Source organism: Arvicanthis niloticus, chromosome 13 (assembly GCF_011762505.2).
Source record: "Arvicanthis niloticus isolate mArvNil1 chromosome 13, mArvNil1.pat.X, whole genome shotgun sequence".
Taxonomy (NCBI): Eukaryota; Metazoa; Chordata; class Mammalia; order Rodentia; family Muridae; genus Arvicanthis; species Arvicanthis niloticus.
In genome coordinates, this window is record NC_047670.1 from 69906912 (window position 1) to 69929160 (window position 22249).

Below are 22249 nucleotides of genomic sequence, written 5' to 3' on the forward strand. Positions count from 1 at the left end.
CTTCACCTTCCCTGTAGAGCTGGGAATCAGACTCAGGTGTGTCAGACTTGAGGGCAAATGCATTTACCCACTAAGACATCTTGCCAACCACCAGTGACATTTTTTCAAAAGTATTACCTACCTTTTACTAAATATATTAGTGTGCTTTAAACACAGTTATATAATCCCTATATACTTCATAACTATACTTAATAATTAGATACATGTTCAAATATGTTTAAATGCACACTCATTCATATTAAAATAATAAATATAGAGTTGTTCTATTGATAACAAGAAAGTTATTTGTATCATCATTATATTAAACTAAAAAAAACCAACAACCCTGAGCATTCCCCGTTAAACTAAATTTTGCCAATGTTATTTAAAGATGCCTTATAAACCACAAACATCCTAGAAAAATCATAAGTGTACTACCCATGTAAGATTGTTACCAGTGATTTAAATATTTACCTTGAGGAAATATAAAATATCCGGAGCTGTTTCTGGGAGTCAAGTTTGATAAGCCACTTTGGGCATTTGGAGGACCACACAAAAGTAAGTGTTGGACTTGCCGCCACATCCTCTGGATACGTGTATTTGATTCTTTCTGAAACTCAGTGATGGACTCTTCCTCGAAGTATCCCAGATCCTACACTAGGCGGGTTTGAAAAGTCATGGCGAGCTAGGACAGTACTGATGGGCATATTCCACGAGTACCTAAAGGGAAGCTACAGGGGTGACTCTGGGCGGTGTCACCGCACCTTGCTTCCCGGGGCAACATCCACCTGGCTTGGAGGAAGTTCCGCCAGAGGAGGGTGGAGCTTCTTAGGGACCCATCAGAGGGCTCAAGGGGACAGCTGCTTCAGGCTGCCCTCTGCAGGCGGTGAAAGGAGCCAGACTGGGAATAAAGAGTTTATGCCCAACTACAAACTGTGACTAACGGATGTTCTATGAATGGGGGGATTGGGAAGAGACCCCTTCTGTTCCGCTGATGCCGGACATGCTCAGCAGAGAATGTCCTTTCTGCCTGGGTTCCTGGCGTTCCACACATCCACAACATGTATGATACGCTGAAGAAAAAAAGGGGGAAAAAAAACTACTACAAAACAAGAAAATAAAAGAACAGTTGGGACCGTAGAATGCAGAGGAGATTAATTCCAGGTCCTTTGTGGTGGATGCTCATGTCCTTGTATAAAATAAAACGGCAAGGGTATGTGCACAGTCTGTGCGCGGGGTCCCAAATACAATGTAAACTGCTGTGGAAGAGATGGTGCACAGTGTTGCTCAAAGATTCTACAGATTACAGAGAACCAACTATATTTACACATCCAAGTCTTAAGCTTTAATCTCCTTGTCTGGGAAATAAAATATTTAATACCAGAAGGTGCCTCAAAATTAGAATGTAATTCTAGGAAAAAAAAATATATATATATGGTTTTGTCTATATTTTTTATAACATGATACATTAAGAATCTCTGAGACGCTGGGTGGTGCCATTCACTGCTGTCTCCAGATTTTGCTATTAGAATCTGATGTACGTCGAGTTCTCTGCAGACTCCAGACCACAAATGGTAACACAGGAAATGTACGGCAATATCTGTTCTCCTGGACCTACTATGGTTTGTACTTCTTACATTGATTATTTTTTAAATTCTTTTATTATCTTACATGTGTGGGTGTTTTGTTTTTATGTGTACGTGTGCAGTACTCTCACGGCTGAAAAAAATGGTTTTAGATCCCCTGGACCTTTCTCCACATGGATTTTTTTAAATTGTAGTACAGAGCAGCGTTATGTCAAATTGGAACTCCCACATCTATGTCTGGTAACTTTGGTTCCCTTTAGAAGCTCATCCTCAACTGCAGATGCTAAAATCAGCACAGGGGTATCGGATATGGTGGGAGGACTGAAGCTACTCAACTCATGTCTGCAAGTTGCTCTCCGAGACATGGTGACTTCTTGATCTGCAGTTCACTGGTTGCCCTCTCAAGCTTCCCAACATCAGCCATATCAAACTCCTTGTTTGATGACTCTTGATACTGCCAAGTTGATACTCTGTTTCATCCCAATGTGGCTTGAAACAAATTTTCAAATGCTGTACTGACCCAAAATAATCACTGTTTCTATTCAATCTGTGAGAACAGAAATTTTGCCATAGCCATCAATTATGAAAATTAATGTCTCAATTTCTTTGAATGAAATATCAAAAGACTAGATGCTAGATAAGCCAACAATTCCTCTTATATCCACTTTGTAAAACTGCAACTCTGGATAATACTTTTCTGTGTGTTTACTGATTGCTGAAGTCACTGTCATCAAGTTTTGACATAAAATACTTCAGGCACCCAATTTAGAAAACAAATAGCCATTAAATGTCCAGAATGTCTCTTGCTATCGATGCCTTAATAACAGAATAATGTTAATGTGTTTCTCTCTGCCTCCTTCTCAAAAAAATTAGACAGCTCAAGGTGTGTTTATTCATTTTTGCAAATATATTTCCCCATTCTGTCAAAAAGAAAAACATAATTCAACTGAAGTGTATCAGAACTGAGCTTCCTTATGATACATTATGTGACAAGCAGTAAATAAAATGAACTTTTTATGAATACATTATGCGTGGGATATGTTCCCAGGGTTGCATATAAAGAGTATTTTAATGACATACATTTTTCTAGGTAACCAATAGCATGTTGCTATTTTGGTAATGCCTGAACTGAATATAAAACAATTTTAAAGTGTCCTAGTACAAACTCAATAGGCACAGCACCTGAAATATTGACATGCCAACACAGTAAACAGGGTTTGGAAAATTATTCCTTCAGGAAATTATGTCAGCCACTACAGACAGTTTTTCAAAACTACTTGATATATTTAATACTCTATGAATTGAATTTCTGTTTTAATGTCAGTTACTTTAAATGATGTCAATCACCAAATACTCTTTAAATAATTAACTCACAATTATTATTTTACTAAGCTATATAAAATAACATATTTTGTACAATCAATTTATTAATCATATGAATGACTTGGAAACAGAAAGCAGAGCCACAAATGTTATAATTTAGCAAAGGATGTGTCAAAACAAAAAAGTATCCATCATGTTAAAATGCTTCCAGTATAATGTCATATTTTAAAGTTGTCTATAAATTTTATGTGAAGAATATGTTTAATTTTACCAAAAGATAAAATACACTATTACAGAGACACGAAAGAAATCCACCAAATTGTTAATGGTGGCTATATTTTAGAAAACAGATGGTCTTTGTAACATTCATTCTTTTTACTTTATATTCTATATATATTTTTTTTTAATTTTTATAATTTCAAAAATATTTTTACTACTGTATAGATATAGTGATACATCATTAGGACTAATCATAAAACTATGCCTAATAATAGAATGCTAATAGTAGATTCCCTCTTAAGACTACAACCTACTAAGTAATACATTCTTAGCCCCAATAACACTGTTAGATACAAATGCCACTAGGAGAGTGGACCTTATGTCCAAGAGAAGGTGGTTGGTATTTCTGTGTCATTTGTGCTGCTGTCAAACCAGTGCACACATCTTGTCAGACCAGTTCTTATTGCGGTTCTCAGGTTTCACACCTGGGAAAGTCTCAAGATTACTTTTTGTCTCCAGCAACATGCTTACTACCTCCTGGAACTATGGAAACACACAGGTAAGGAGGAGACTGACTCCCAAGTCAGTTCCAGCTTCATATATCCACAGCCTTTGACTCAAATCTGTGATCTCTCCAGCAATAGGCTCTTACTGTTAAGTTCTAGATACTAACCAAGAGGGTTGGCAATAACTTGTAATACTTTGGGGTTTATGGTACCTCCCTGACCAACAACTCCAAAAGAGGTGACACATTCCTGGCACTGGGCTTTTACTTATCAAGAAAACAATTATCTTCAGAAAAAAATAATTTACTAAATAAATATTGCTTGAGTATCTCCTATGGCCTGGCACTATTATAAGGTAAACAGCAGGAAATAAAATTTAGTAGAATTAGTGCATCTGGGAAGTTACGGCCTGGAGCTTGGGGAGTTAAAGGAAGAGGCTTCCAGGAGGACCACAGAGAAGGGAGCCTCGAATCTAGGCTTGAGGTTTTCACAACATGAACGTCAGGAGGCAGCTGCAGGGCTTTGCAAAAAGGAATGTTGTGATCAAATTAACTTTAAAGAGGCATCCTGACTGATGTGAGTAGAAGAGGTGGGATAGGTGGTGGGAGATGTGGGAGAAAGCCAGAAGATATTTTAGAGATTTGAAGAGAAATAAAGGTCATTTGAATCACAGTGGTGCCAGCAGGGCAGTAAGATGGAGTCAGATAAACATGAGGAGGATTGGAGACTATTCAAAATAAAGGTGTGTCCTTGCACATTTTCTCTGTGAAAGGTCCACTGTCTAATGTCTAAATGTCCTATGTTAATGGTCTTAGTTTTAAAAGGTTTTTTTTTAGAGGGGGAAAATAATTATACATTGAATTTTTATTTTAGGACAGAACTAAGAAATTGCTCTTGGATTCTGCATACTCCAATTTAGGCCGATTATTTTATTTCCCACACTGTGTATGCCTTTTCCTAGCCCTTGAAGAATTAGTTTCCAGCACCCAATAAATACACACATTTCCTGAAAGACAATAAAGTCATCCTTTAAACACTCCAGTTTTTTAAAGTGAGGAAGTAGATTTATTACATCTGAATTAAAGTACTTTTCTTGTTTTTAAAAAGCTAGGCTGAGCGCATGGCCACATGGTAACCCTGGAGGAAGGCCATCTCCTTCATTAAGAGTGGCTTAAGTTACTACTCCTTCAGAAACGAGTTCTAAAGGTCTTTTTTTTTTTAAAAAATCACATTTGCAAAAGTCCATGGTTCTAGCTCTGTTTCCAAAATGTAGAATACAGGTTCCAAGGCTGACCCAGCTTTAAAGCAGATCTAGAACCTGTGGAATCTCTGTTCACCTCTTGTTAGTGGCTGACCTTGAACCAGTGACTTACGTGCTGCAGCCTACTTTCCCAAGCGTAACACAGCACAACCATCAGAAATCTGAGTAAATGTTGAAGAACTCATTGGGTACTAGGATCACACGGTGAGCATTTAGTGAGTGTTAGCTACTATCACTATCCCAATATTCCTAATATTTCCTGAATAGCTTTGAGTCCTATCTATATTTTCTCCCATAATCTCCTGAGACTCATAACATTTTCATAACTTCTCATTTATTTTTAATGGGCACCTTATACGAAAACTGTTGTCATAAGAGGCATAAAAATAGCCTCCAAAGATGGTGCACTTAGTGCAGTTGAGTTGCTACAATAAAAATCCATAGAGGCTGCATAGCTTATGAATGGTGCATACAGTCACAGACGCTGGCAAGGTCTCAGTCGAGTCACCTTTGGGCTCTGGGTCGGCTGAGGGCCTCCTTACAGACAGGAACTTCTGTGTTGTCTTAGAGTTTTACTGCTGTGAACAGACACCATGACAAGATTTAATTGGGGCTGGCTGACAGTTTCAGAGGTTCAGTTCATTATCATCAAGGCGGGGAGCATGGCAGCTTCCAGACAGATATGGTGCAGGAGGATCTGAAGTTCAACATCTTCATCTGAAGGCCTCCAGGAGAAGGCTGGCTTCCAGGCAGCCAGGGTGAGGGTCTTAAAGCCCATGCCCACAGTGACACACCTACTCCAACAGGGCCATACCTCCAAATAATGCCACTCCCTGAGCCAAACATATTCACATCACATGTGTCTTCACACTGCAAACAGAACTCACAGCCTTCTTCAGGCCTCCTTAATAAAGACACCAATGTCCCCACTGAGGGTGGACCCTCATGACCTGACCAGATCTCATAATACCATCACTGGACTTTGACATCTGAATTTAGGGAGACACCGACATTGTGATGGGAGCACCCCCAGATCTGTGAACGCCCAGGTCCTGTGATTGTGAACTTGCAAGGCAAAGGAACCTTGCAGAGATGATGAAGGTGAGGGACCTCCCTGCAGTGGGAACATTGCCTAATTAAGCAACAGTTGGGGCTAATCACCGAATGGTCTTAAAAAGAAGAGAGACTTTCCAGCTGCTATCAGAGAACCAGTGAAAGGACATTGTAGAAGGGTCTTCTTGGGTGTTGTTGTTGTTGTTGTTGTTTACCTCTTTGTTGGCTTTGATAACAGACAAAGGAGCCACAAGTCAGGGGAAAGCTCATTTCCAGAGAGGGCAAGAGCCACTCTAAAGGCTACAGTACCATCCTACGGACTGGGGACCCAGACTGAACAAACAGGACGGAGGCATATTTAAGTACCACATCACAAGCATACTCTCTCTCCCTCTCCCCCTATCATGAAAGACCAAAAGCAGGGACCCAAATGAACCCTTCCTCCCTTGTCTATGCGAACTGTTTTTTCCACAGCAACAGGAAAGCTATTGCACCAAGAAATCCCACCCAGCAAAAAATGTATCTATCCAATAATTAAAGCATCTGTCTAGGCAATGCTTTGTTTGTCATGGCCGTAGCACTTTCACTAATAATAGCCTCAGGTAGAAAATATATAAATGTTCCTTGACAAATGAACACATGATGTTCACGCTTTGTCCACACAGCACGCTGTTCAGCAATGGGAAGGAATGACCCAACTGGAGGGCTCTCTCGAAATCACACCACTGAGCAAAGGAAGCCGGCCACAGAGGATGTCAGGCAGCCTGAAATGTGGCATGGAGGCAAGCTACACGGAGGAAGCAGACCCGCGACTGCTCAGCAAGCAGAAAAAAGCATTAACCAGAAAGAGGCACAAGGAAGTGCTTCAGAGATGGGTGAGCGCTGTATCTTCCTTGTGTTGGTGTCCCCTGGAGTACACATCTGTCAAAATTCATCGAACTGCACTGTTTAACATGCTTTTAAATTCCACAAATGGGAACGAAAGGGAGAAATACCAAAGCTGAGTAAGTGACTGTGAGCAAATTAGAGCTGGGACCCGGAAAGAGGGACATTTTTATTAATGCATCTCACATCATTTGCACCTTTGATTTCCACAAAGACAACTCATCTCCTCCATCTGAAAGCTTCATTTTAATGACTATCTTAATCAGGGTTTCTATTCATGCACAAACATGACCAAGAAGCAAGTCGGGGAGGAAAGGGTTTGTTCAGCTTATACTTTCACATTGCTGTTCATCACCAAATGAAGTCAGGACAGGAACTCAAGCAGGTCAGGAAGCAGGAGCTGATTCAGAGGCCATGGAGGGATGTTACTTACTGGCTTGCTTCCCCTGGCTTGCTCAGCTAGCTTTCTTATAGAACCCAGGACTACCAGCCCAGGGATGGTACCACCCACAATGGGCCCTCCCACCCTTAATCACTAATTGAGAAAATGCCTTATAGCTGGATCTCATAGAGGCATTTCCTCAAGGAAAGCTCCTTTCTCTGTGATAACTCCAGCTTGTGTCAAGTTGACACACAAAACCAGCCAGTACAATGACCCTCACTCCCTTGGACACCACGTCATTTCCCTTGCCAGACACTCTTCTTTTGTTGTTGTTGGTGGTGGTTGGTTGGTTGTGGGGACGTGCGTTATGATTTTGTGGATTTATTTTTTCCATAATATACTTTTTAATTCACATTACATCCTCTCCTTCCAGTGCCACCCTTACAAGTCCTTCCCCCCAACTACCTCCTCCCCTTCTCAGAGAAGGGGAAGCCTCCTTGGGTCATCTAGCCCTGGGACATCTAATCCCAGCAGGACTAAGCACCACTTATTCCATTGATCTCCAACCAGGCAGTCAAGGTAGAGGAAGAAGACCCAAAGGCAAGCAACAAAGTCAGAGAGAGCCCCTGCTAAAACAATTCTGTGCATTAAAAGAATTTCTGAAGATATCACTATCCCTGATTGCAAACTATAATACAGAGCAATGGTAATAAAAACTGCATGGTATTGACATTACAACAGACAGTTTGATCAATGGAATAGAATTGAAGGCCCAGAAATAAACCCAGACACTTGTAGACCCCTGAACTCTAGTTAAGGGTGGTGACTGCATGACATATTCCTTTGTTCGTGACTGCTCAGGTCCTATTAGTATAGGAATTCTGCTAATTTTATACCAAGCACAAGAAAGTAGATTTCTTTTTCTGACTTGTACTAAGCTGAAACTTCAAAATAGCTGCATGCATTGGTGAACACCTTCCTTCGGTGAGATCTTGATCATCCCGTAGGTTTATGCGGTTGGATGAGTGACATGGGATCACATACTCATAACACCAATGTAGCTGACCTTAGTCTGCCTTCTTCAACTTCACCATCCCTACCCCAGGTTACCTTCACTAATGTAAAGAAATTATACCCTCAATTGTATGCTTCTTCATTGTGTTTCTGGCTATTGAGGCACCTTGGATCATCTTCTTACGAAGCATGTGATGTTTAATTTAAAATGTGTACAAGGGTCTCCCACCTGCCTAGTACAATCTTCTCTGATGTAGAGAATATGAAACTGTCCACTATGTTCTGGAATTAGAATGAAGGTTAAAAATAATACTAAAGAAAATTAACTGCTAGAAATGTATTTATTCAACTATCCAAAATGAGCAAATATTAAATTTATCAGAATGTCTCTTTTGAAAACATTTATTAAGGCTGGAGAGATGGCTCAGTGCTTAAGAGCACTTGCTGCTCTTCCAAAGAACATGAGTTCAGCCCCCAGAACCCACAGGGACCAGCGTATAACCTCCTAGGACTCCAGCTACAGTGGATCCAAGGCCCTCTTCTGGCCTCCATGGGCAACTTCATGCCAACACACACATAGACACACACACACACAAACACACACACTCACAGACACACTCTTTAAAACTTCTTAGCTCCTATGAGAAATAGGTGTTGAATAACATAAGAAACGGTGAGAGGATGTTTTCTCGGTCATCACAATCATTAAAAATGAGAGTCATTGGATGGAAGGAAATAAATGAATCCGCGGTAAAGTCGGCTGCTCTCAAGAACTCTGCTGCGTTATTTCCAAAAAGAAAAAAGTCCCTAAATTTTTCACTGACCCCAATCTTAATGTCCACTTACATTATTGGAGTCAGGCTAAATGTATTAACATTCTAACAAAGATTTTTTCCTTAATATAATCAGGGAAGTGATGGAAAGATGAAACAAAGATGTATCTCCCCAAAACTTAAAATGTAAACTAAACCTCATGTGGTCAAAATTATTTGTCTCAGTTCCTGCACTGGTAAACAGTGTTGCTGAACTGCTCGTGTGCTGTGAAAGTATCTCAATAATGATATCTGACAGCAACTTACTGGTTGGAGCTGATTTGGGTGAATAGAGAAGTAAATCTATGTGTCCTGTTCTCAGCACTCTTCCGTGAACAGGCTGCAAGACTAGGAGTGGTAATATACAGACATCGAGACACTCCTGACAAGGGCAAGCTGTTAGGTCTGGCTGCTGCTTACAAAGGTCAAGCAGGACTTGGTCATGCCGTATCATGCCGTATCACAGGAGCCGTAGCTGAGTAATATGTGACCTCCTGAAGAGTGGGATTCCAGATTCAGGTACTCTCTTAGGATTTTCATTGCTGTGAAGAGACACCACGACCAAGGCAACTGTTGTAAAGGCTAACATTTAATTGGGCTGGCTTACACGTCAGAGGTTCAGTCCATTATCATCATGGTGGAAAGCATGGCAGCATCCAGGCAGACATGGTGCTGGAGGAGCAGAGAGTTTTACATCTTGACCTAATGGCAGTCAGGAGAGGACTATCTTCTGCGCTGAGTGGAGCCAGCGTAGAAGACATCAAAGCCCACCTACACAGTGTTATACTACCTCCAACAGGCCACACCTCCTCCAACAAGGCCACACCTTCTCCATGGCCACTCCTCCTCCAATAAGGCTGCATCTCCTAATAGTGCCACTCATTATGGCCAAGCATTGAAACGCATGAATCTATGTGGGACAAACTTATTCAAACCACCACAAGTACTGTTTTGTTTTGTTTTGTTTTGTTGTTGTTGTTTTTTTTTAAGTCTCCTGTCATATCAACTAGACAAAGATAAGACTATCAAGTAAATCAGTGGGTACATGGTAATAGAGATTGATTTCTTGGCCTGGGGAGAACACAGTATTAGATTTGTACCATGAAGAGTGACAGTGGCCTCTGTCAGTATTCTGAATTCATACTCTGTTTTCTGAGAAGGTTCTGAACTTCTAAGTGAAATTCTGATGGGTGGAGTCAATTAATACTATTGCAAGGTCTATAAAGGAAGAAGCCTTACTTGGTGCCAGCACCAGAGCCAGAACACAAATTATCTGCCCTGTTTAAAGCCAAACAGGAAACAGAAGTCATTGACACTGGCTACTTTTCATCCTAGTTACAAAAAAAAAATGGAAATTTTTTTTCCAAGGCCACCAAGAAGTGAGTAACGTTGTGCTTAGGACATAGGCAATGTGGCAGCGACCTGGAAGGCAATATTTTACACAAAGAAACAAAGGTGTTCTCACAAATGCTGAGAGCACTTAAACATCCAATTATACATTTCCTGCAACTTTCATCAGCGATTGTCAGTGTATTTGTAATTCGTGTTGTTTTATACAATATGGCATGCCCACACAAAGATGCACATTTTAACTTTTTACTCTAGAAAACAAATGCCCTCCTTTTCTTCATTTTGTATGGGGAAATGAATTGGAATTTAAGCCAGTTTGGATTATCTTTCATTTTTCAGAAACATTTTCAGGTCAGTCAACAGGCACTCATTTTATGCAACAGAAAATAAAATATTGATGGGGGGAAGAGAGGGAGAGGGAGGGGGAGGGAAAGAGGGGGAGAGGGAGGGGGAGAATGAGGAATGTGAAGGTCAGAAGGTAACTTCAGGAGTTGGTCTTCACCTTCCCTCTTGTTGAGAAAGGATCTTTCTATAGTGCATACCAGGCTAGCTCTACCTGAAACCTCCTTCTAGAAGTTTCTCCTCCCTCCCTCTCATCTCTGAGAGGACTGTTACAGTCCTCCAGTCCTGCTTATGATGCCTGCCACACCTGGGTTTTTTTGTGACTTTATTTTTTCTATTGGTTCTAGATCACATGCAGATATCATGCTGTGACAGCGAGCATTTGCACACCCTGAGCCTTCTCTGTCCTGTATTGTTATGCTTTTTATGTCAAGGAAACACAATTATGCATCTGTCTTTGAAACCCATATCACATAATTTCAGTGTTTGTTGATTATAAAATATTAATATAAGATGTTAGAAGAATGATATATCAATATTCTATTTAGAGTATCTTTCATCCAAGATTGTTTTTATATTTGATGAATATGAATGACATGATTAAGCATTATATAATGTTGGGGAAGTAGAATTAAAAACTTAATTGGGGGGGGCAGAAAAATGGGTAAGTGGGAAAGTTGTTTGCCACTAACTATGAAGTCCTGACTTCAATACCCCAGAACCGACATGATAGAAGGAGAGAACCAACTTCCTCACATTGCCCTATTTATGACCCCATAGCACATGGTCTGCTCATGTACATACATACATACATACATACATACATACATACATACACACATACATATATACACACACATACATAAATAAAATATATTTAAAATAATCAGCATTAAACAGGCATGTGGTACATATCCTGAGCAAACTGCTAAGACATAATGTTTTACCATTTAGACAGCCTAGTAGATGCAACTAAGTATTTATGTGTTCTCAAGAAAACACAGTTCTCAAGTTGACAAGAAATATCTGCTACACTAACCTCTAAGCTTCTCTCTGCTGTCTGCATGTCCATGTGCCTACACATACAAAAAATAAACAGGTAAATTTTAAGATAATAAAGGTGTTTTTTTTTTTTATTATATTGATGGGGCAATTTCAAAGTTCAGGAAAAATTTAGTTGCCTTAAAACTTTATATTACATTTATTCATCCTAAATTTACTTGGGGATTATTGTGACCATCTATGTTAACTATCTGGCTTTGTCCAGAAGAAAAACAAACTTTGCATGTCTTTCTGTCAGGAGGCACTTTTGCTGCCTAGAGTAAGGCACCAGCAATGTTAGGCTCTGTCCTTCCCACAAAGGAGTTAGCGATGTTGTTTCCTTAAAGGTCTACAAAGAGAGATGGCTGCCAACTCTTTGAGAAAGACAGATCTGGATCACAAAGTTGACAAAACTCCATGTAGTCTTAAAAGGATTTATATACATTTCCAAGACTGAGGAGGAACACACAATTTGATCAACACTCAAAAAAAAAAAAAAAAAAGGACTTGGTAGAAGAATCTTCCCTTTGTTTTCAGTAGGTCTAATTATTCTCAACAAGCTCTAGCCTTTCCATTTGTGTGTGTGTGTGTGTGTGTGTGTGTGTGTGTATTTCTAATAATCTTACTTCCTCTCACTAGACTTCCTAAAAGTTATAACACAGTAAATAAAACCACTGGCTGGGGGTCAAAACTTTCGGGTATATTTAAGACATAATGTATACATACGTGTGTGTGTGTGTGCGCGCGCGCGCGCGCACACGCACATGCGTATTTGCTAGCAAGATGTGGGTACTTGGTAGTTGATCACTTAGACTGGACTGCGGTGTACAACTATAACCCTAGCTACTTAGGATAGTCATTTAAGGTCATGAGTTCTAGGCCACCTGAGTAATATAGATTGAACCAAAACCCAAACGAATGGAATTAAATGGTTATATAACATATATATGTTCAGGTGTGTACATAGATATATCTATATATAAACATTATGCATATATTTGTTTTAGTTTATGTCTTAAATATACCCAAAATCTTGCCCCCAAGCCAGTGTTGTTATTTACTGTGTTCTAACTTTTAGGAAATAGACTCTAGTAAAAGGAAGTAAGATCATTAGGGACATGTCCTTAAGGGAAGTGGTGACATGCTGGTGCCCTGGTCTCTACCCCTCCCTCCATTCCATGACAGTAGTCAAGCTATCATGAAGTAAATGGTCTGCTCCCTCCACCGTTGTGAACTGTCTCAACACAAGTCCAGAGATAAGAGTTGAGTGACAACTATGAGTGACACAGATTGAAACTCTCTTTAGATAGAGGTAGATAGAGAGATGATAGAAAAATAGATGATGATGATGGTGGATAATGATAGATGGGCAGATGGTAGATTAGTGATGATAGATAGGTGATAAGTGATAAATAGAAAGATAGATAGACAATAAATGATAGACAGATGGATAGTAGATAGATAGATAGATAGATAGATAGATAGATAGATAGATAGATAGATAGATAGATGTAGATAGATGATAGGTAGATAGATGATAGGTAGATAGATAGATGAGATAGATCATACATACATACATACATGCATGCATACATAGGTACATAGAGGTTGTTTTTAAACAAAATCTCAACTGTTCAATTTTACCAGTGAAGACTCAGGAGCCAGATACTGGAGTAAAAGCCTGCTAGCTCAGACAGGCAGAGAAAGCACCCAGGTGACCTTCCTCCACAGCAGACATCCCAGAATGAATGCCCCTCTCTCACACCATCTCAAACAAATAAACAAAACACAAAACAAAACAACAACAAAAACCTTTCAAACTGAATGTCCCTCCCTTTTACTTCCTGTGCATCTCTCTGTCCATCTTCCTGACTCCCTTTTACTCTCTATGGTTTTATCTTAAAAATCAAATGTTCTCTTCCTGCCAACACGTTGCTTGTTCAGCCTCATAACCTATGGTTGACTTTATTTAATCCTGTTTACAATATTCAAGGAGAAAGTTCTTAAAGGTTCGTGCTAAGACTGAGCCATACCACAACTAGACACAATTTTGTTTTTTTTTTTTTTAAATAGCACAGCCGCAGGGATCACAATGTGATCAAATATCCTGCAGTAAAGATACATATATACATAGCTATCCTGTTGTTGAAGACAAATAAGACTTTCAGGAAGGATTACATAGTGCACCAAGAAGTCGCTGTATTACATTTGCCGAATGAAATTCTGAGTCATCTTAGTTTCCCTCTTCTGCATATATGTGTGCCAAATTGTTTTCTCATAAACATAAATTCTGCTTTTAATTGATGAGAAAATAGAAGTAGTAAACAAGTTTTTCAAAAAAAATAAAATAAGTTGTTTTCTAAAATATTGAAAAATATTTCCTAAGAATTCTTCATATAAACTTTCCCATCTGTGAGAAAAGAAGGTAGCAGGTCTCTAAATGACTCGCTCATCACACAGCTACACACAACTTTGCTTCATTAACGGCAGATAAATTTGTGAAGCACAAAAGCGAGTCTTCATGAACCTTATTGCTGTAGCTCAATGCATTCGCCATTTTGACATGGGAGAAAAGCTGTTGGCATGATGAGTCAAAAGAACTAGAGACTCGGTGGCTGAGGTGATGAATCACATCAATGAGTGACAAAGCATCTTTCGAGTCACACGAGCAGCATGGATTCAGATGAGAACAAGTGGGCTCTTTCCAGAATTTTCACTGTCTTTCACTGGGATACAAGAAATCACTTCTGCTTCTCCTTTTAAAAATTATTTTCTCAGAATCTTGCATCTTGATCTTGGCATAAGTATATCAGCTCTGTGTAAAATCTTGAAAGGATTGGGCCTCCGTGCAAATAAACTACTACCTAGATTGACCAATCGGGTCCCAGAGCAGATTATAAAAACACCTGGAATCAGAAATAAAAATAGAAACATGACATTCTGGAACTCTAGAAAACTCGATGTGGAAAGGTCTGGAGAATAAAAGCAGATGTGTGGAGGCAACCATGTACAGGAACACATACACAAGCCTACCAGACTGGCAAGGCTTACTAGAAACCCCAGCCTACTTATTTGCCTCATATTATCCTGGGCAAATTATTCCTGTCTACTTTTGTTTCTGCCTCTGTAACATTGTGGTAGTATTACATGCATTAAGACATTGTAAATGTGTGTGTGGGGGGGTGTATTTCTAGGAAGTTGTAGGTACTTGATCATTAGTAAGTGAAGACTGTGGTATACAATTTGAGCCCCAGCTACTTAACATAATCACTTACAAACATGAGCTCTGGGCCAACCTAGGCAACATATGTAGTGGGAATGTATTGGGAGAAAGCAGAGGCACAGTGTGGCTCTGGCTAGCTCCCTGGCCGCCGCCATGTTCCCATTCTATGTTCCCATACTAACGATGGCTGAGGTGCCAACCTGAGAGCGCTGGCCCTGGCTCCACCAGACATCAGCTGTCTCTGCCAGTCAGCTCTGTGGAGTCTATGGCTGTAAGCATGGCTCAAGGGTTAACTATGCTACCCCTATGTGGTAGATATAGTTTTCCAGTACCCGGTAGAAAGAAGACTCTTAATGCAATGGCTTTGTATATTAGCAAATGTGCAGTACACACGATGCCCACACAATTAGAATTGTTAGCCCAATATCTAACCTTTTGACTTGAAAAACTACCCGAGTCTCCTAGAGATACTTACGTCTGCCTTCATCTTGCTTCTCCTCCTCCTTCTCTTTCCTCTCCTCCCCTTCCTCTTTCCTTCCTCTTTCCAACTTTCAGCTCCACCTACCTCTTCTACTGCCCAATCACCGAGCTCCACTGCAAATACAATGGGCAGGACAAAATCCTGCCACAAACATAAACCTTACCAAAACCCGGAGAAACAAAACATAATTATATAGCTAGCATTCCCGCTGGGCCACTCACTGTGCCAGATTCAACACTAAGAATGTGTGAGTTGGTTGAGAATAAGCATGTGTGAGTAATTTGTAGACTTAGACCAGAGTTCCCTCTCTTTCATAGAGTCTTTCAACAGTTTCATCCACATATACAGAGCTACATACCTGCCTTGAATTTTTAAATTTATTACTTTCTGTATAAGAATTGAAATGTTTAAAAAAAAACAATTATTAAACTTTTGATTAGTTACCGTCCTGTCTTTTAGGCATATCTAGCTGATAAGAACAGATACCAGAAGAGTATGTGGTATTTTGTGAAAGTGCCACAACCATGTGTATTGCCTGTATTTCTCTGTTTACCACTAATTATTCTACGAGGAATGCAAGCAGGCAAATAATCTGATTCCTCGGTTTGTGAGGGTTCCCATGTATCTCCACATTAAGCTCATAAAAGACTCTGACGAGCTATTGGTAAGCATAGCAAATGGGTTTAGATAATTCAAGTAAACGTTAGGATGCAGGTTAGAAAGAAAGGGAAGTTATCCACTCAGTCCAACCTGATAACTAGAGAGTTCAGTGTGGAAGCCACTAGGTGGAGCCAATCAAGGAAGGTTCCCATCTGCCTTTTCATCTGAGAGTTCCATTGTGCCCCTGCAGGAATTCTGTGCCCCTGATAAAACACTTGCTCAGTCTCTTTGTGTGTATTTCTATTTACCCCGATAACACTTCCCATTGCATGAACTGAACTCTGCTCTATTGTGTCTAATCAATGTAATCATTCTTCAATGCATCTGCAACCAACACACACACACACACACACACACGCATACAGACACACACACACACATAAAGATATATGCACACACACAAACACACACAGACACAAACACACATGCATACACACACTGACACACACATACATACACAAACACACATGGATACACACACAGACACATACATACACACACACACACACTTTACTCTTCTTTCTTGGAACTTATTTGGCTCTCTCTCCCAACACAGCACTTAGCTGCTGGGAATATGCCCTGTCCCCAGGTAGCAAGAAACAGTCTGAAGACAAAAGGCATGTATGCTAACCTCGATTTTCCCTCTCAGGGCATGACCTAGAATTTAATCAGTATCTCTTAGTGATTCCTGGGGGTGGGAGAAATATGAAAGATTATTTTATTAGGGTAATAAAAAGGAAATAAAGTAGGGTTTGGAATTAATAAATTCCAAATTACTTACCAATTCAACACCTGCCAAGCTCTTGCAATGCATCAGGTTTACTGAAAAGAAATTGGGGTGGAGGTGGAGGGGACTAGAAATGCAGACAGAGGGAAACAGTGTGAAAGGAGCCAGAGAAATGTTCAGAGTTCAGCAGGGCTGGGGTTGGAGGGGAGAGCAAGTTTTCAAATCAGAGATGGCAGTCTGTATAAGGATTTGTCATTTGCAATCCATCCCCCTAATGGCTTACAAGCTGCAATTATGTATCATTTAATATGTCTCATTCTACACATTGTTTCTTTCAACCATCACAATGATACTGTGACCTGAATAAAGGAACAGATTTGACGAGGTAAAGACCCTTAAGCCTAGCACAGTGATCCACACCTGCAACTCCAGCACTCAGGAGGCTAACACAGGAGAATTAAAGTGAGCTCAAGGCCAGCCTGGGCTACAATAAGACCCAGTCTTGGAGGGATGGGCAGATTATAAAACTTTCCAATGGTTACTGTTAAGGTTACCATTTACATTAGTGACATATATGGCTAGAATTCAAATTTATTGCAGCATGCCTGCAGAGCACTTAACTTCCGGGTCACACATGCACAAGTTCATAGATTGAAAAAAGAATGTAGTGAGGTAAAAATCCCATGATATTAGCAACTGGAAAAGCAATTCCCAATGACTTAGGAAGGCTCCAAAGAGTGCGGGATAAGGATGCTCCCATGACTCCTACTTGTAGCCATACCAGATTCTTGAACTTCCCCAGAGAACGATTAAATAATTCCCTTACAGATGACCTGAAATGTCAGCAATGCCCAAGTGATGGTAAAGTCTCATACAAAAACTCCATGTCTTCTGGGCATATATCGGATGAGTTCATCTTGTTTGGTGCAAAGAAACCAACAAACCTTATCAGCCTGAGGAACATTCTCCATGACTAAACTATCAAACATAAAAGATCAACAGTGACCTGAGAACTGCTTTCCATAAGCAAACATTAAAGAACTAATTCAAATAAGTAAAAAGAAGATCTCTAATAGGCTCCTAGATTTAAGACAAAAGGGCTTTGAGGAGTATTATTGGCACTAATGAGTATTTGGATATGATTGCCTTAGATATCATTATTGTATCAGTGTTGAAACTGTAGCAGACAACGTTGCAGTTCTTGAGAGGTGAATCTTGATCAGTAAGTAATATCCCACAGCATCAACATACAGATAAATGTATGTGAAGTGGGAAAAAGTGAAGGGGAACCCATGCAGCAGCCTTATGCCTCACAGGTGTTCATTTTCTCTACTTGGACTCTTGGTAGACCACGTTACGAAAATGCATCATCTTAAACAAACAAGGAGCCCCCTTGATTTAAAGAGACTTACACACCAAGGAAAATATTTGCGACATTGTCATTAACCCGAGACATTGGTAATTCTTGTGAATTACCATTAATTAAAATATCCTGCTGCAGTCTCTGACCTTCCTAAGTCCCAAGCCAATCCCTTTCTTTAACATCTGTGTGAACATTCAAAGAAACAAATCTTGCTTGAAATTTTAAAACAAAGTAATTAGGAAAGTAAGCAGTGAATGTTCAAAGCCCTCTAATGGCTTCTTGAATAATGGAACCACTTTGAAATGCCTTGAATTTATAATGTTCTTGTGGCCTGTTATATAGGGATTGAAGTTTTTAACACAACTTTTTTAGTCATAATTTCTGTAAGAATGGGGCAAGGGGGGGGGGAATTTGTATAAAAGTCATTGAGCAGAAAATCTTGAGGAATTATCCACTGTTGAAATTCACTTGTGTTATTTCTCCCAAGAGCTCTCATGTACAAGAAAGGAGTGAGGTTGTGCCAAGAATTTTTTTACTATAAAGCATTATGAAGCCAGTGTGGCTTACACGTGCAGACAACATCTGGTGCACTCAATAAAGAATGAAAGCCGGAAAGTCTGCTAAAGATGCAACATGGAAAGGCCAAACCTTTGATACTTAAATCATAGTTTCTTTTAATGATGATGAACTCCATTTCCAGACTGGAACGTATAGTTTCTGATCATTAATTGTTAAATGCTTCAAACGGTGGAAAGAATGAAAAACCCTATTTTCCTCCCTACAAGGGAATTCTTGTGAATTACTGAATTTCCACTTTATTGTGTGACTTTGAAATATATCTAAAAGCTAGTGTTCCCCTATTGCTATATATGATCTTGGAATAATTTCTAAAATATTAAATATGTCATACTTCTATCATCTGCCTAAGTCTAAAGTGACCTAACCATTCTTGAAGATGCGATTTATAAAGAATTTAGGTAAATTAAAGATGATACAAAGGATCAGATTATTTGATTGTATTTATTCCTTGAGTCATTTTATCTTTTATATCATTTCTACTAGATGGAGCCACTACATCCAGTTTTCAAAGCCTAGAGATCACTGAACATGAACTTAGTCTTCAATGGATAGCTCATCTTCCAAGAAAATAGACTGTAATAACAGGATTAGTCTCTCTGAAAACATTGCTGGAACCCATGTTATCCAAGAAAGCTTATGTCTTAGTTAGGGTTTTACTGCTGTGGACAGACACCATGACCAAGGCAACTCTTATAAGGACAACATTTAATTGGGGCTGGCTTACAGGTTCAGAGGTTCAGTCCATTATCATCAAGGTGGGGGAACATGGCAGCGTCCAGGCAGGCATGGTACAGGAGGAGCTGAGAGTTCTACATCTTCATCTAAAGGCTACCAGTGGAAGACTGGCTTCCAGGCAGCTAGGATGAGGGTCTTACAGCCCACACCAACAGTGGCACACCTATTCCAACAAGGCTACACCTAATAGTGCCACTCCCTGGGCCAAGCATATTCAAACCATGACAGCTTAGTCACTAATTTCCTTCTAAATACCATCCCCATACAACCACTTTAAAAAAAAAAAAATCACTGGAGCAAGAAGATCTCTGAACCATAACACCAATAGAGCCCCTTTGTGAATATATTTTCCACACAACAACCTGGTGCTACTTCAAGTGCATAGAAAGACTAATTTATTTAGATGTCTTCCTTCTTCCACAGGCACCATTAGTACTCACCCCAAAACATTTTCCCTCATACTTCTTTGCATATTCGCTTATCAGAATGTCCTCCGGGATTGTTTGAGCTTCTATGTGATTGTGTGATATTGTTTGATCAATACCGTGGGTATAGCTGCATTCAATTTTCCTTTTACGAAAAATATCCATATAGCCAGAAAATGTGTGTCCTTCGTACACCATGATAAGCCTAGACATTTGACTACAAGTCACACACTGACCTCTGGGTTGATCACTTCAAGCCAGAGTATCGGGTTCTTAGAGGACAAAGTATTTTATGTATAGAAGTCTCAATGTCCCTACTGTTGACAAAAGGCAGCTTTCATAATAGACACCTATAGGTCAGCCAGCCTACCGTATTCGATTTGACTCACTGTAAGGTGAAACCTCCTAGATGCGGAACTAGAATTTTCAGTTCATTCGCTGAAGACTCAATTACCCCTTTCCCAGTGCAGACTTTGTCTAAGGTTGTTCTTGCATCAGTTGAGATGCCAGTGTGGTTTCTACCATGGTCTATGTCTGGACAGAGTTAGTTACTGACTTCAGTGTTTTAAACCTGACACACTGTATGCCTGGGATGAAAACTGACTTGCATGTGATGTAGGGTATTCTGGATTGCAAAATGATTTCGATGGTGTTCCTTTCCTTCATATTTTATGGGGAAGTCGGGGGAGCCTGGGTGTTAGCTCTTCTTTGTGCCTTTGATAAAACTCCATGCTGAGCTTCCTACTTACTGCATTAATTTTACTGATTTTATTTTGATAAGTCATAAGTGCCTAGAAATTTATTCATCTCTTCCAGATTTTCTAGATTTTTTTAAAAATACATTTTAACATATTTCCCAATAATTCTCTATATTTCAGTGGTCTCCATAGGAATCTCAAATTTTCATCTGTAATTTTTCTTAATTTGTGTTTCTCTTTCATTTGGTTAGTTTGGCCTAATTATTTAATGTCAATCTTGTGTGTTTTGTTGGGTTTTTTTTTTTTTTTTTTTTTTTTTTTTTTTGATGACCAACTTCTCGTTTGGTATATTTTACTTATTGTTCTTTTATCTTCCTTTTAATCAATTTTTTTCTTTTGAATTTTTATGTTAATAACTTTTAAGGAGCATGCACATTGTTAGGTTTTATTGTGAAAATTTCAAAAAAAAAATGGTTTATTGATTCTTCAACCTTCTCTTCAACCCCACCCCACGCCCACCCCAACTGCTTCTCCTGTACCCTTCTGCACACCCTATGGCTTCCTTTCTGTTTTCATGTCTCTTATTGTTGCAGGATATTTGATCACACTGTGAACCCTGAGATTGTGTTATTTACTGAAAATACCTGTTTCTAGTTGTGGTGTGGCTCAGCCTTAGCACACAGTTTTAATCCCTCTGGCTGGAATATAGTTGTACTCTCAGTACCTACCTTAATCCCAAACAGTGAAGGTACAGTTAGGTTTGTAAATGAAAGCACTCGTGTTTGAAAATGATATCTAATGGAATGGCAGACAAAGTGATGAATCAGAGAAATATTTGGCAGAATAGGATAAGCCCACCTCTCACAAGAAGAGAGGGAAAAGAAGCTACTTAAGGGAGAGAAAAGGAGGTCGTTTTACCAGGAGAATTCTACAGAAACAGGTTACAGACAGAGAACAAGCTACACACAGGTGAAGACAGAACAACCAAGAGAAAGAGAAGGAGCCAGAAGATTAGAATATAATGCCAAAGCTAGTATGAAGACAATCAGAGCAATTCAGGAGAAGCCACGAGAAGCCAGATTGAATCAGTCAGCTTGGAGAGGAGTTTGAGCCAGAAAAAAAAAAAAAAAAAAAAAAAAAAAAAACTGAGTTGATCCAGCCAGCCAGAGTTCTGAAAGAACTATAAAGGCATGAACTGATTCAGCAGTAAGTCTCAGAGGCTGAAAACATTCTCAGCCTAGATGAGATCTTATGGAGGCTTCTAGGATTAGCCCTAGGTTGGCAGGCAGAAGCAGTAAGCTCCACAGACAACAACTTCAGAAGAATAAAAGTTCTTTTTCCATTGTTGTGTCCTTTACCTCCCTCCCTTCTTTGACACCTCTTTTCTACTTCTTACTCTTATAAACCCACACTCAATCCCATTTATATAAATAATACAAGCTAGGATCTGCTTATGAAAGAAACATGCAGTTCTTGTTATTCTGAACCTGAGTAATTTTGTTTAGATGTAATATAATACAGAAGCATCATTTTCCTGGAGACTTTATGGTCCATTTGTCTTTGCATATGAATAAAAGCCCACTATGTATTTGTACCACATTTTTA